General features: G+C 34.8%; 1 long non-coding RNA gene across 1 annotated transcript in view; it reads left to right on the top strand.

Moving 5' to 3' along the window:
• LOC109144732 overlaps nt 1-6,512 on the top strand; it is a 99,875-nt gene extending 93,363 nt beyond the window's left edge. The window contains exon 7 of the long non-coding RNA XR_002045662.2: nt 6,444-6,512. This is a non-coding gene — a long non-coding RNA (uncharacterized LOC109144732). The remainder of the gene's footprint in view (nt 1-6,443) is intronic.
• Nucleotides 6,513-15,137: the final 8,625 nt, after the last annotated feature.

The raw sequence follows: 15,137 nt of genomic DNA, 5'->3' as shown, positions 1-15,137 counted from the left end.
TTCTGTCAAGTACTAAGCAGAGAGAAGACAAGTGACTTGTTCAAGCTCATACAGAAATAGAAAGCCAAGAGTAGAAATCCAGGAAGAGAATTCATGGGACAGAGTAACAGCTCTAATTGAGGCAGAAACTTGGCCTTTACTCTTCAAAACAGGTTTACTTCTGTGGTTGACAGGAAGAATTATTGATTTCACCTGTTTAATCGTTGCTAATAATAAAATGTCATATTTGAAAACCCTTCTCTATTTAAATTGATGGAATAATAAAATGAAGAGGGAAGTGTAACCACATGTCGGTTTTATGAAGCAAGCTCTAGGTAGCCAGGGGGTGTTGAAGGGCTGGCCTCTGTCTGACAGAGACACTAGCAGGCTCCTTGTCAGACCCACCACTGCCCAAAGCTGAGCCATCAGCAACTTTGGTGGCACCTCTGTGATAACCTATTTAAGAAAAGTTAAAAACACTGAGCAACACCTGTGAGAGACTGAAAACCCTGCAGATACCAAGGCTGGAGGAGAAAAAGGAGGGAGGAGGTGCACCAGGCTCCAGAGCAGAGATTCCTCACTTCCATGAGCCCACGGAAGACCACAGTGTCTTAGACATCCACGATGCAGGCCATGGGCAACCCCACACCAGAGCAGATGGAGATCCCATAAAGAAAGCTGTGACTCATGAAGAGCTCAAGAAGAAGCAGACTCTGGGCAGGACCTTTCAACCTGTGGATAGGAGCTCATGCAAAAGTCGATTTTCTGGCAGGAGCTAGGTCTTGTGAGGGGCTTACCCTGGAGCAGTGTGGTCATGAAGGACAGCATGACAGTGAGTGAGGGGCAGGGAAAAAATATTACAAGTGAAGTTCAGCTTGAGAAAAGGGGAGGGATGTAAAGAAGGTGATTTTACTTTTGTTCTTATGTATAACTATCCTACTCTGTTATTAATTTGCAATAGAGTAAATAAATTTCCCCAAAGACTGTTTTACCCATGATAGTAAGTGATGCGGGATCTCCCTGTCCTTTTCTTGCCCCATGAGGTTTTTCCTTCTCCCCTTGCTCCACTGAAGAGGGGGAATGATAAAGATGTTTGGTTTAGTTTCCCAAATTGTTATTTCTGCTCCTGTATGAATGCTTTAAAAATAGAAATTTCTCTCTGGATCTTGCAGACTTTAACTGAGATTAGGCATATTCCTTCCTGGATTTCATTCCATTGAGATAAAGTGACTCACATGAAATCATATGGTAGCAGAATGATGGAAGATGGCAACAAAGAAAAAAGTCTTCCTCAGCTGTAAACACTTCTGCTCAAGCTCAGTTGTTTTTTCTTTACAGATTAATGGAAGGTAAATCATGGTATTATCCGTGATATCCAGCGCAGTGTATTATCTTGAAATGAGCAGCTCACAGTATCACTGATGCTGCCTTTTTCATTTTTCTCGTGCCTGGGCTTTGGTCAAGTTCCAGTGAAGGAATTTGACAGATATAAGCCAGAACCACACAATTCTTTACACTTTATGAAGGTGATGCCTTGAGGTGGCCACCTAAAAACAGAGACTAGACAAGGATAAGAGAATAAAAGTAGGTATTTATTTGAAGGACCTTCAAAGGTACACCCTGGGCAGTCAAAAGGCTACACCCAAGATGGACCCTGGGTCATGGGTTCTACACACATTTATAAGTTTGGTCTATTTACATATGAGGGTTAATTTTCCAATTATAACTTCAGTTTTGATGTAATTACCTCAAGTTCGCCCCCCCATCTAGGCTTAAGTTCACACGTTTTGGGATCTACTGTCCTTGAAGAGCAAACCTAGAGAGGCTTGTTATGTCTAACCAGCATGACAGAACAGCAGCTAACAGGCCACACAAAACTTCAGAGTTACACACTAAGCAGTACAGGATTTGAAAAATATAAAAGCTAGAACCTAAGGCACCAAAGGTCAGATCTCTTCATGATGGAAAATTACACACTTCTTTTTTAATGAAGCCCAGAACTTGAAAAAACAAGATTGATAGCATGTCAGGGGTGAAATAACTGGCAGAGGCCTGATTTGAAATACTTACCTATTTCTTCTTGGAGCAGAAAGAAATACATTCACTCCACCTTACAGACTTTTACGTCTTGGATGTACATGTGTCATCAAAACAGTTCACAAAGTGAAGAAATTTTATTTGTGAGCAAAGAAAACACATTCTGTGTTTGTCTGGTAAGTCTTACCCCAAGAAAAATGAAGATATAGTAGGCGATAATTAATTTATTCTGCCAACGAACAACCTGAAAATCAACAAAAAGGTGTGGAGGGTACTTTCTTTCTGTCTTACAGTGAATTCTGAACTGGTCCTGGAATATTTTTCATCACATCATTCTCCGGGTTGAGCATCAAGTTTAAATCCAGCCTGCAATGATAGTCTCAAAGATAGATGTGTAAATATTTCTCATTTACTCTTCTTGGAACAAAAATTTAAAAAAAATTAATATGGCTTAGAAATGGATCATTAGCGTAATAGCAGTGAGCCCAATAGAAAGTCCAAAATATCATATAATATACTGAATGCCAGCTTAGCCATAGCATGACATTAATCTAAATAAGACTAACTCTCACTTTCACTTATGCTGCTTTAAAATTATTTACATTTCCTTCTCTGTTAATGAGATCAGATTTATAAAAGCTGAGATAAACCTGAAAAGTGAAATTAAGAGGAAGGTGGTTAGTTAGATATGCTATTCATCTGCAGGGGAAAAAAGCACACAAGAATGAAATAGAACAGGGTGAGAAGCAATTTTGTCAGTGAGATGGTTTCATCAGATAACCAACATTCCTGAGGACAGATTGCTCACTCCACATGCTTTTGAGATCATTAACTCTTCCCAGAATGTCATATGCACACAGCTTCAATGAAGTTTCATTTAAAAAGTCACTCTTAATATTATGTCAAATCTAATAATAATTTATATTTTAGAAGAGCATCTCACGTTAGGAACTCCACAGAAATGGAACAGGGTCAGTCTCTGTCCTGAGAACCTACAAACTGCAAGCAGCTGGTGATGCTCAACCAATGCAACAAGCAACTTGCGTATGCAGTAGAGACATGAGAACCGGTCGATGATGTTACAGACAAAGTGATAGTCTAGGAAGATAATCTGTAAAGGAGACTTCCTAATGAATAGAAAAAAAGCTGCAGCTGATGGGGCCAGACTATGGTGCAGCAAGCAGAAAGACTATAACAAACTGGAAATTATAATTTTTTTATGCTGTTATTATTTTATACACACACCTAACCAGGCTATAAGGACAAGAAAGGTGTCAAAGATGATGTTCAGGACATAGCTCAGATAATTATATTCTCCCCATTGATTGAGAAATAAATTAATTACAAGAGTTTGCCTAAGCAGGACCCTCATTGTACTACCCTGTTTCACCAGACAGCAGATTTCTAGACACTATAATCCAAATAAGTTTTAGAAAGGGAAACTGAGGCAATTATGAGTCATCACTCATCAATCACTCCACTTATTCTGCATGTGGAAGAACAACAATTAATTTATTCAAGGTTTATCTAACTGCATCTCTATGTTTCTCTGAGAAATATGTTTCCAAATGTCTGTGGAAGGACTTTAGTGTGGTTTAGGGCATTTGGATATTTTTAGTGCTGTTGTTGATAAGAATTGCAAAAATACTGCAATTTCTCTATAAATACCTATCATGTAGATCAGAATATTTTAAAATATGCATGTGAAGTAAAATACATCACAAATTATTATGGTTTATATCCTGCAGAGACCTCTCAGATTTATGCAATTTTCAAACTGCAAATCTCCTCAGAATCTGTCAAAATGAAAAAATTACACTATCAGATTCTAACCAAAAAAATCTTTTGCTAAATAAGTTCTCTGAAGAATGAAAGTTTTTGTTTTTTTTTTTTTTCTCAAAAGTCACTTTATTTTAAAATAATTCAAGGCCTTGAAGACTTGACTGACCATTCATTTGAGAGATTGGAGAACAACTAGAGACTTGTTTTCATTCTATGAATTCAGTGTCAAGAACAAAACTATCTCTTTAATGAATAAAATTTAAAGTTATACAACCAAAGAAAAACTTTCATTTTCACTTAGTACACAGCAGGTAGTTTGGTCAGCTCAAAAAAAGAAAGCAGAATAGTGTATCTTTTGCCTCTGGAAACTATGGACAGATTTCTTATTTATCTTTGAGAGCTAAACACAAATCAGTAATGTAGCTTTTGTGATCTTCTCGTTAATACTTTTTAAAAAAGTTTATCTATGAAGTAATTACAATGGCAATTGTCTTAAAATCATCCTAAGGTAACAAATTCTTCCTTGATGCACACAAAAAGGTTATTGTATATCAAGACCATTAGAGGAGTTGAGATTGACATAATAATATGAAAGAAATCACAAATAAATGAAAGAAAATGGGTCTTGCAAGTTTTGGATGAGCTTTCTAAGGAAATTGGCATCTTTTCTTAGGTTCATTTCCAGCAAAGACTTTTCCTCACATTAATTTTTTTTTTTAAATGTCGATGTTGAGTTCTCACTTCGTTGCTATGGTCAATGATGGGAAAAACAACCTAGCCTAGGACAATAGGTTCCTTGTTTAGTCTGAAGTATCCAAGAACCATAAAATTATAACTAGTAGATATTTACCTTAAAAATATCCATTAATAACAACAAATAAAAAGAAAATGAGTCACTACTGATAACAGCGTTGAGAGAAGAGAGAAATGCAAGATCTCTTTTTAAAGGTCAGATTTCTAAAGAAAATGGATATTGAACTGACTGATTCTGTGAAGGAGTGGGGACATAGTGAAACCACTCTTTACAAATAAATGGTGAATGAGATTTAAGATATATGAACAGAACAGAACAGGGTGTTTTAATTATATCAATTAAAATAGTGCATTTAGGGTAATTAGAAATTAATTTTTTTTAAATATTTTTTAATTTTCCTGTAAATTTGTTTTGCAAGGTTATAATTCACCATTTTTTGGCCACTGAAAGAGTTGTCAGTTTGACTTAAAGAATTTTATGCTACTTTTTTTTTTTTCCATTTAAAAGAATTACGTTGTTGCTACATAGATGAATAAAATGGAAAACGTGACCACTAATTGAGTTATCTCTCCAAACACTATTGTAGTGTGCCATAAAGGAAAAGCTCTGCAACTGATCTCCATGTAAATTCCTGAAGGTACAAGTCTTCCATAAGTTCAGTATCCTAGTCTGGGTTTACATTCTAACACCGTATAGATGTCCTGGATACCTTAGGAAAACAAAATAAATTCATGCTTATGCATCTGCCCTTGATGTCCATTGCCTATGATGGCAGTTTATGTACCTTAGTCACAACTAAACCCTTTTTAATGAACAATAAATCTAAGTATCTTAATCTTGAATGGAATACCAGTTTAATTTCAATTTCTAAAGTATCTATTGCAATTTTGTTTTATTATCTGCTGGTATATGTTGAATTGTTCCTAATTATCTTAAAGAGATTGCTTTTTTTTAGCTAGAAAACTCCAAGAAAGTTATTTATTTTAATCCTGTTAGTTCACGCTTTTTTTTTTTTTTATTTCCTGCACAATTTCCAAGGCTTCACATTCCATCTCTATCCTAATCATCTTTTGTGAAAAAATAGCACGTTTTACAATTGTTACTCTACTTTTCTTTTCTTGTTTTGTTTTGTAAGGGTTTTCACTCTTTTCAGATGTGAAATGCATCTCTGACTTCTGAATGGAAGTCCCAAAGCTGCCTCCTCAGCTTGACTGGTCTCTCGTTCTTCACCTTTACTGTCACTGCATTACATCTGCCTCCAAAAATTTGCTGCTGTCTTCACTTATGTCTCTCTTTGGACTGTCACTGTCTGTTCTTTCAAATAGTTCCTTTTCCTTGGTAAACATACCTTTCCAATCATTCTAGAAATAATATCTATGATTTATATAGTTATGTATCGATAAAGTTCTCCTAGAGACTCTGACAGAGCTTTCTAACAAATAAGGTGGAACATCTGACAATAAAGATCTGATCTCAAAAATTATCTCTGAAATAAAGTTGGAGACTTGTTTTTACAGTCTGAGATCCAAAGCACCTAACTCAGCCTTTATCAAACTGAGTAAAGATGGGCAACCAGCCTTTCCATAGTGGGAACAGAAATAAGGCTGGCAGAATGGAACTGAGTGCTATGGGAAGAGAGCCATTATCCCGCACATCTGCAGTCAAGTAGTTTCATTAAAATTTGCTCCTTATTCCTGGTGTTCTACCTCAACAGGGAAATACTTTGCAGTTTATTAGACTCCTGTTCCTCCTGAGAGACACAGGATATCACAGGGCTTGTCTTTTTAATGCAGTATCAACATTTCCTCTTGGGAGAAGATACCATTTTCACTCCCTCAAGTGAGCAGCACTTGAAATCAGTTCTGATTAGTGTTCTCCCTCTTTCATCCAGGTTCAATTAGTGGAGGATATTGAAGCTGTGAAATATCTGTCATCCAAAGCATCATGGTATGTTCACAAAAGCAAATGGATTACATTATAAGGGTATTGTATATGAAAATGAAGCTACTTATTAATGGGCCTTTTTTACAGCACCCTAGTACAAACATTATCTAGGAAATAAATTGTATGGCTATTTCTCCTTGCAGTTTATGCTTTGATTTTTATCCCATCACCACTATCACCCCTTAAAATAGTCCCAAATGCCATTAGAATACAGAATAATTTCACTGCAGCTTCAGTAGTAATTTACTGCACAAAAATTACCTTGAGCTTACTGGAAAAGAGGAATTTTAAAATGTCTAGTGGATTTTTTTACCAGAGTGTCTGTTTTACAATCTGACTCTCCATGTAGTACCTAACTCTTCATGGAAGAAGGGAAATTGCATCGTGTTTTAAAATATGTCTGTAATGCAGTGAAATGGAGGCAGTTTAAGGCTAGATTTTTTCTTATGGGCAAAGAGCAGGAGAGAGAGGCTACCTCTAAAACCCCATTTCCCTGGCTGCACAAAGTTCCATTTGAATGCTGTGCAACAAAAATTTATTATAAGACAGGGCAGAAAAAAAAACGGATAAATGGGTTGAGTAAGTTGGACAGGAAGAAATTGAAAACTTGGGAGAGGGTATGTACTTTGATTTTCTGTTTTTCTATCTCAATAGAGTAAAAAGAACTATTTTTGATTTCTTGGAGCTATTTATGAGACAGGATTGTCATTCATTTAAGTTAAATTTAACTTAAATTTAGCTGACTGCTGTGTTTGTTAACATACTCTCTGATCAATGTCCCCAATACTCAGTATTACAATAAAAATCATTAACACAAATTATTGCCACTGCAGTTCTCAGCATCTATTCATGTGTCTGCAGTGTGCAGAGTGGTTCATATGTACCTCTGTAGCAAGACACCTCATTACTGACTGTGAGCAAAAAGTCACGCATTGGTATTTTCCACGATACAGCTGCAACACCCTGTATGCCCTTCTTCATTTTTTTATAATAATTTTTTTGTGGGCCCATGGCCATAAAATCAAGCAACTCTTCTCTACTTCAAGAGGGATTGATAAGCCATCCGATTTTTAAAATAATTTAGGTATCAAAAGATGTAAATTAATACCTACTGGTATTTCAAAACTGTGCAGAATCCTAAATGTCATTGACTCTTGCAGGGAATTGATGCTTAAATTCCTGAAAATTGTAGTAGAATCCTACCTGCCTCAAGTACCTAAATGCCTATGAAAGTCTGGCCTAAGGTTTTTCAAATTAAATTGCATTATTGGTTCATGATTTACAGTGCTGCAAATAATCCCGATGCATACAAGTTTTTAATGGCATGGATTTATTTTATTTGCGTCTGTGCACCATTAATTAAACCAAAGAGCAAAGAGGTGCAGCAAGATACCTTCAGCAGAAGAAATAGATTTTGTTAGAGTATTCTGTATGCCTAATACCTCTACAGCATTTTATTACTTTGAGTATATTTAAGAAAATTTAAGCTTTGACATTCTAAATAAAATAAACTGATTACTAATTAATTGATTTTTTTAAAAACTCACATTTTCAAGTAAAGGAACATCTATAATTAAACAATATAATATTAACTACAGTAATGATTATTTTTCGGACAGTTATTGTTATTGTGATTTATAACAGCAATAATTTTTTTTATGTTGGAAGAGGAAGGACAGTGGAGTATCTACATTTATGAATCAATTACTCCCTAGTGATGAATGAAAATTCCCACCAATCAGAACATGGATGCCTATCAGGAATGCAATAATTGGAGTCTTCTACCTCATCCAGTGCCTCTAAGCCTGTAGATGATGTGGAAGTTTGGCTTCTTTTAGTCTTTTCTCCGTATTAGATATAAAAGATTAGGCTTTAACCATTAGCTCCAAAGAATTCCTCATTATCCTTTCTTGATTGTTGTGATATTAGCACACATAATAAGCTGCTGAAAAATTCTGTCCTAACATTCTAGGGAATGCACAGAGCATATTTGATTACTTTGTTACATCTGATTTGAGACTTTACAAGAAACAGACATCAGACTTACTGACCAGTGCTCTGTATTTTAATGGTAAGGCCTTGTTTTAGTTAAAAATTTTTTTGAGGAGGACAAGGCGGATATTAAAAATTTACAGCAAATTTGGCAAGCAACAGGTAACTTTTAAAGACATTTTCTAAAATAGTATTCAAGTTTTATGTACTCTTCTCAATCACTGTAAGTTTAGCAAGTTGGGGGCTTTTAATCTTCTGATGAGAAAAGTAACATGTATTTTTATGTGCATTTATGTGTGTATTTGGACCCTGTACTGACTAAGTGCTTACAGAAAAAGTATATGATACGTAATATTTTCTTTAATGGCTTTAAATTTATGTACCTGCTGCCTGTTTAGGGTACAGGTCAAGTTTTGTGTTCCTTACCTATCAGAAAGGCAGACAGGACGTTCAACTTCTCTGGCATACATGAATCCTTCTGGTTGTTTAAATTGGTATCGGCACTGTTGCAGTGCAACATAGAAATGTTATGTAACATTATGTTATATAATATATACTTGCAGATGACATTGTAAGTTGTCATTAATATAATTTTCATATTTTCTCTGTAAATGTGTTTCAATTTTCATCAAGATTCCTGCAGTGCACCAAAAAGTCATGTGCTTTTTGTAAAAAATATTAAATATGCTGTGTGCTTTGCTACAAATGAAAAAAGAATCTAAAAAACCCAGATGTTTGAGTATTGTTTTTCTCAGTTGAATACTTACAAGTAAAAAATATTTTTCTATTAAAGGAAGAAGCATAATACAAAAAATGGAATCCAAGTTCTGTCAAACAGGACAAAAAAACCCCAAGTTGCTTAAAACTCCAATAAATTGTAAAGAAAGACTTTTAGAAAATAATTACTACTTTGAAGTAACTAATTATTCCGCAGAGACCTCTCCCTTTCTCATGAGTCTTCACTGATTTCTCAACTAACTTCTACTTTTCTGTCATGGAAGTTTTATGTCTGAGAAGGCTACTGCAGGACAGTTTTTGTAGTGTAGGGAGTTGGTTTGGTTTGGTTTTGGTTGGGCTGTTTTGCTGTTACAAGTTTCATCATTCACAGCAAATTACCTTCTGGATTTTTTGAAGTTCAAATGCAAAGTTCATCACTGTGCTATTTGAGTGTCCCATTGTAAACTATTCAAGGTCTTGACTACAGAATCACATCAGGGACAGGATATTTGAAATGGTTCAGTTTTTCTCTTTGCTCTTAAAAACTTCCAAGATTTCAAATAAGCTATTCCATATACAATGTCAGTGGTTTGGTAATAGGGACTATGTGCATCAGCTGATCTTGTTGCCTGTGTTATTAGCATCTCATTTTATTTTGTGTTTGAGAAAGAACTCAAATTTTTTTCCTGAAATTCTTTGATCTGGAGACATAGATCCTACCAAGCTCTTCTAATAGTACTAGAGATACTAGCCAGGGGATAAAAAATGCTGTTATATATTAATTATTTGACATACAGCAACTGATACCTCTTGGTTTGAGACTGATTAAACTGATTAATCAGTTCACATGCCTACTTTTAACACTTGCAGTTACTCACTTCTTCATTTTGAAGCTATAACATTTCTAGCTGTGGTCTCCATATGCAGTGAACATTTCCCACGTTAATAAGGTTTTTAATAATAAAAGATTATTGTAAAATGTGATCACAGTTGATAACAAGGCAGTTCTCAATGAGGAAAGAACATACATGTGAAAAACAATTTTAGCTTAAGGTAGAAGCTCTTTTGTTAAATATGTGTAAAAGAACATATGGTGAGTAATACCCTAACTGCTAGCACAACCATTTAGATTAGCAGCAGTATTCCTGCCTATCTATTTCTTATCTATCACTTCTAGTAATGTGTCATCTACCACCTCTAAGCCAAAAGAGCAGGACAAATTCACTGGATTCAGGCCATTCCAGGCCATTCATTCATGTAATGTACACAAATTCTTTAAAACAACTACTACTTCTATGCTTACCTTCTCTGTGTTGGTGAATAATTGATGTGAATCCTGCGTCACACACTTACCAGATAAAGTGGCACCTTGCCATGCAATAGTAATGCCATATGCCACTTTTTTTTCTTGAAATCCATGTGAAACCATATGTTGCCCTGTTGAAATATAAGATTATTAAAAATTTGTTCACAATGTCATCTACATCCTGGCTTCTCTTCAAGCTCACTCTAATCACCTTCTGTTTCTGATCCAGAGTATGTAGGTATTTAGTATCTCATTGACTTTTACTTCTAAATTGTACTGACACATACTCTTCTGTTGAGGTACTGCTAAATAAATTGCAGGAATGTAAATAACCTCTTTAACAATAACTGAGAAAAGAAGTGAAAAAACCTCACTAGTATCAACATTTTGTATGGGGCTGTATTTTGATAGATGGACTGTGTTTATATTTGATAACAATCTGTATTTGGTAGAATTATTGTGTATTCAATTTATGTCAGTATACTTCATGGATAAAAATGTTTCTCAACAGAAAGGAGCAAGACATTCCGTTTTCAGGGATAAACATCTTTCTGGGCTCATACATTTTTAAAATGCAAATCGTATTTGTAGCAAAACTGAAAATCTTTCTGAGAAAATATATTTTAACACTTAATTTTCTTCTCTTTCAACTTGGACTGACAATGCTGGCTTTGGATGTACACCTTGAAGAGGTGAGAAATTTGTTCTCTATAATCTTAACAAACGGGGTTTTTGTTGGAGTTAGGCAATTATTTTTTTAATTTTATCAGTGTTTCCAACCCTAATATGGATGTCTTTCTGGTGGCATCTAAAAAAGTCTGGAACCATTTGGTTTCCTTTCATTCTGTAGTCTAGCAGGAAGCTACTGCAAATTATGATAGTATTTAACTTCAGAATTTACAGGTTAATTGTGAGATCTGACTTTAAGACTTCAAGATTATATTATAGCTTTGCTCTTCTGAAATTCATTTTAGCGACATATTTTTTAACATCCTTTGGTTTTTGTTTTGGCTCAATATAAGAGTTTAGATGGCAAAACTCATAACAGATTAATTGCACATGAAATAGAAAACAGGTTACAAAGTTAGATGTGACATTGTGATCTGATGAAATAAATAAAGAAATAAATAATACCTACTGGCTATTTTAAAAGGAAGAAAAAATGTTGCAGCAAAATACAAAGAGAAGGATGGAAGGTATCCTTGGGAACATCTTATACCTCAGGATAAGCTTAGGCAATAAGTTCTGCTAGAAAAATGCCAGAAATGACATTACTGTTAAATGTAAAAATGCATGACTTTCCTACACTGTGAAAATGGATTTAATGGCAAATGATAATTTATGTCAGGGTGTGGACCATGGACCACCTTTGCTTGAGAGCTGCATGAAGTTCAGGCCCTTGTGTTGATGCCACATGAAGCTGTACATGTGGGTATGTGTTAAATGCCCCAGGAAAGTGTGGGCATGGTTCTGGGGATCAGTTTATGTTCTGCAGATACACCAATTGCAAAGCTCAGAGCTTCCTGGGTCCTAAATCAAAATTCAGTGACAATTCTACACTTTTTTCTTGTGTCATTTTTTTCTCCTCTTTTATTCCTCCATTCCTTTCACTACCTGCTTCATACTGAGAGTTCAAAGTAATTAGTATCCTTATTTTTGACAGAATGGATTAGTTTATTCTTGCTTTAAAAGAAACCGACTGTGGACTCAGCTCATTTCAATACCTTCAACGATTACAGCAGAGGTTGACAGTAAGCTGCATTTCACTCAGCTGTGACTGATCTATTTTAAAAAGCAGACTATATGAATAAACCTAATCTTTCTCATGCCAATAATCTAGCACGTCTCTCTGAAACATATTACGTTGTTCAAATTCATAAGCCTCATTTCACAAAGACCTCCCTGGTCTTTTTGCACCTAAGCACAGCAGGAATATGACTAGAAAAAACACCTAATATGATTACCTGTAAAAGCCAATTTTAGGTTAAATAGATATTTAAATTCCACCAAGTATTTGTACTCTCACTTAACTTTCTGCTAAATTATTGTATTAAATTACTAGCTTACTAAAGATAAGAGGACACAGTTATTTAATTAACTAGGACTCTGTGAAGATTTGAAGACCAGACAACTTCAATTTCTGAAATACAATTTTGGCTTTTATCTTTATGATTAATAAGTTCTAAAGTAAACAGTTGCAAATTATAGCATTTTCATGTTGGTTCATTCTGACTGACTCTAAGAGAACTTACTTGTATGAAAAAGCCTTGCCTCTATGAACTACACTCCTGTTCACAGGCAGGAATAGTAATTCTACCAAACACTGTGAATATATTAATTTTGTACATTGTGAAAAAGAAAAAAAAAATTTAATTAAAAAAAAAACAAACTTGTTTGAATTATGTCCGTCATTTCTCAGGCTTTTTTTCTCCCCTTTCTAAAAATTATGCTATTGTCTTGATGTACTGTGAAAAAGAGCTAGATGTTATATTTACCTGCTTCTGGAAACCCAAGATATATCTTTTAGGATACAGAATAAATGTGTAGATGTGTAACTTAAAAAAATTGGCTCAAAATACATAAATACAAATTATCAGGGATAAAAGGATATATGTAAATAAATAAGTTGTTCAAACTTTCATCTTTGCTGTTAAATAACTTCCATTCAGTGTCTTTTCTAAAGTATAAAGATAAATTAAATAAAGGACATGGAAAGATAAACTAAGACAAAGTATGAAAATATGTTGTATAAAGCTTGCTTATACCATTCCAGGAAAAACTTTTTGAATATTTAGAGGGAATTGTAAATTTAAAGCTTGAAATAAACTGGAAAATCTTCATGGGAAGTAAGGAAATTACGCTTAATGGTATGTGAAAACATGTTTAAACAAAAGAAGTATTGTGCTACATTGGATAATAGTAATGTTTGCCAGGAAAAAGGTGACACAAAATTGGTTTTAAGAACACAGAGATTCTCTTGTCTTTCAAGGTTCTATACTCATAAGAAACAATTATCATATCATTAACCTTGCACTATAAAACTAATTTTCTATTTCAACACTGATGTGAACATACTTAGTTGATTGAAAGGGATGGAGAAAATCCATGCATAATTTTCTTTAATGGGTTGAGTCTAGTGAGAGTCTACCTTTCACAAAATAATAATAAAGGCTGAAATGAAGACACAAAGATTTCAAGTTTTTACTGATAATCCGCGCTGTGACTAAAACCATACAATCACGTTGAAGAGATCCATCATAGTTTATTGAAATGTGTTCTTATATTTCAACTATTTCATATAATTACATATGAAAATATCTAGTTTTATTATATGCTATTTGCATACTGCTTTCTCATTCCTCTCCCAACTCACTTTCAAACCTCAATCCTTTTACATTTGTTTTGATAGATAATAGATTCAGGAAAGAAGCTGGTTTGAGAGGAACCCTTTTTGAGCATCTATTTCAGTAGGAATTATGTACACCTCAGTAATTTTGAGGTAAACATAATTAAATGAGACGAATATATAGAAGAACTGTGGAGTTCTGGAGAGTGTTGAACTAACAGAAGGAACATTTTCCTGATCACTAGCACAGCTCAGAGCTGTTTGCTTGGTGCCAGCACCAGGCGACACATCAGTGTTCCTCACGGGGTGAGCGGGGAGAGTTGGGTATTTCAGAGAGACATTTAAAAAAAGTACCATGTTAAACAGGAATTAAGTTAAAAGGCTAGCAAGTTTTTCTTATGTCCCACCAAAAGAGAAGGATCTTCATTTCCCTTCTTTTCACTAAGAAATGTTATGTATTCACTGCAGTAACTGTCTCCCATACTCAGACACAGCCATTAGATCAGCCAGTTAATCCCAGATTCTTCCATCTGAGTGAAAGTGTTGAGTACTGAACCAAAGAGTCATGTCGTCTTTGAAACTTCTCTTTAACCTAGCCAATCTTTATGAATTCCATGATCAGGCGTCAATTTTTGTAGGAGGGCTAAGCATGTCCAAAATAGTTTTTAGGTGTAGCCCTGTGAGTAAGATACTCTCTGGAGTAAAATATTCTATACTTAAAATATTATTAAAATAATATTTTGGTCGTTTCTATAAAGCCGTCTTGCATCTAACTGGAATTTAGTGTAGAAAGAGGAAATAACTTTAAGGAAAAAGGAAGGTATTGTACAAGAGGAACACATATCTTGCTGACTGTATAAAAGTACTCAGCATGAAATGGGGCTTGTGTTGCTCTTCTATAACTAAAGCTGACAATGTCAGGCTAACAAAATATTTGAATCTGTGGGACTTTATTGTACAGAAAATGTAACAAGACAGAGCACAAACTTAGCTACCAATTTGTTTATACAATAACTGAAAAGGATTTTGGAGACAAATATTTTACTCAATCACTTAAGGAATTTTGGAAAAACTGTCTTCGTGATGATTTGTCCAGAGTCACATGGAATGGTTTTGAATCATTCAAAATCCTCCTCACAGAACATCTGTAGCCAAACCCTTTCTAAGCACCTTACACCCCTTTCCTTTGCTCACTCCTTGCCTGGTGATGAGGTGAGCTGTAGGCTCTGCTCTGGAGCAACTTACTGCCAGCTCTTGCCTCTCTCATATGTCTCCTCAGT

This window comes from Corvus cornix, chromosome 1, assembly GCF_000738735.6.
Source record: "Corvus cornix cornix isolate S_Up_H32 chromosome 1, ASM73873v5, whole genome shotgun sequence".
Classification (NCBI taxonomy): domain Eukaryota; kingdom Metazoa; phylum Chordata; class Aves; order Passeriformes; family Corvidae; genus Corvus; species Corvus cornix.
Note: the sequence above shows the minus strand (reverse complement) of the source record. Positions and strands in the feature narration are given on the sequence as shown.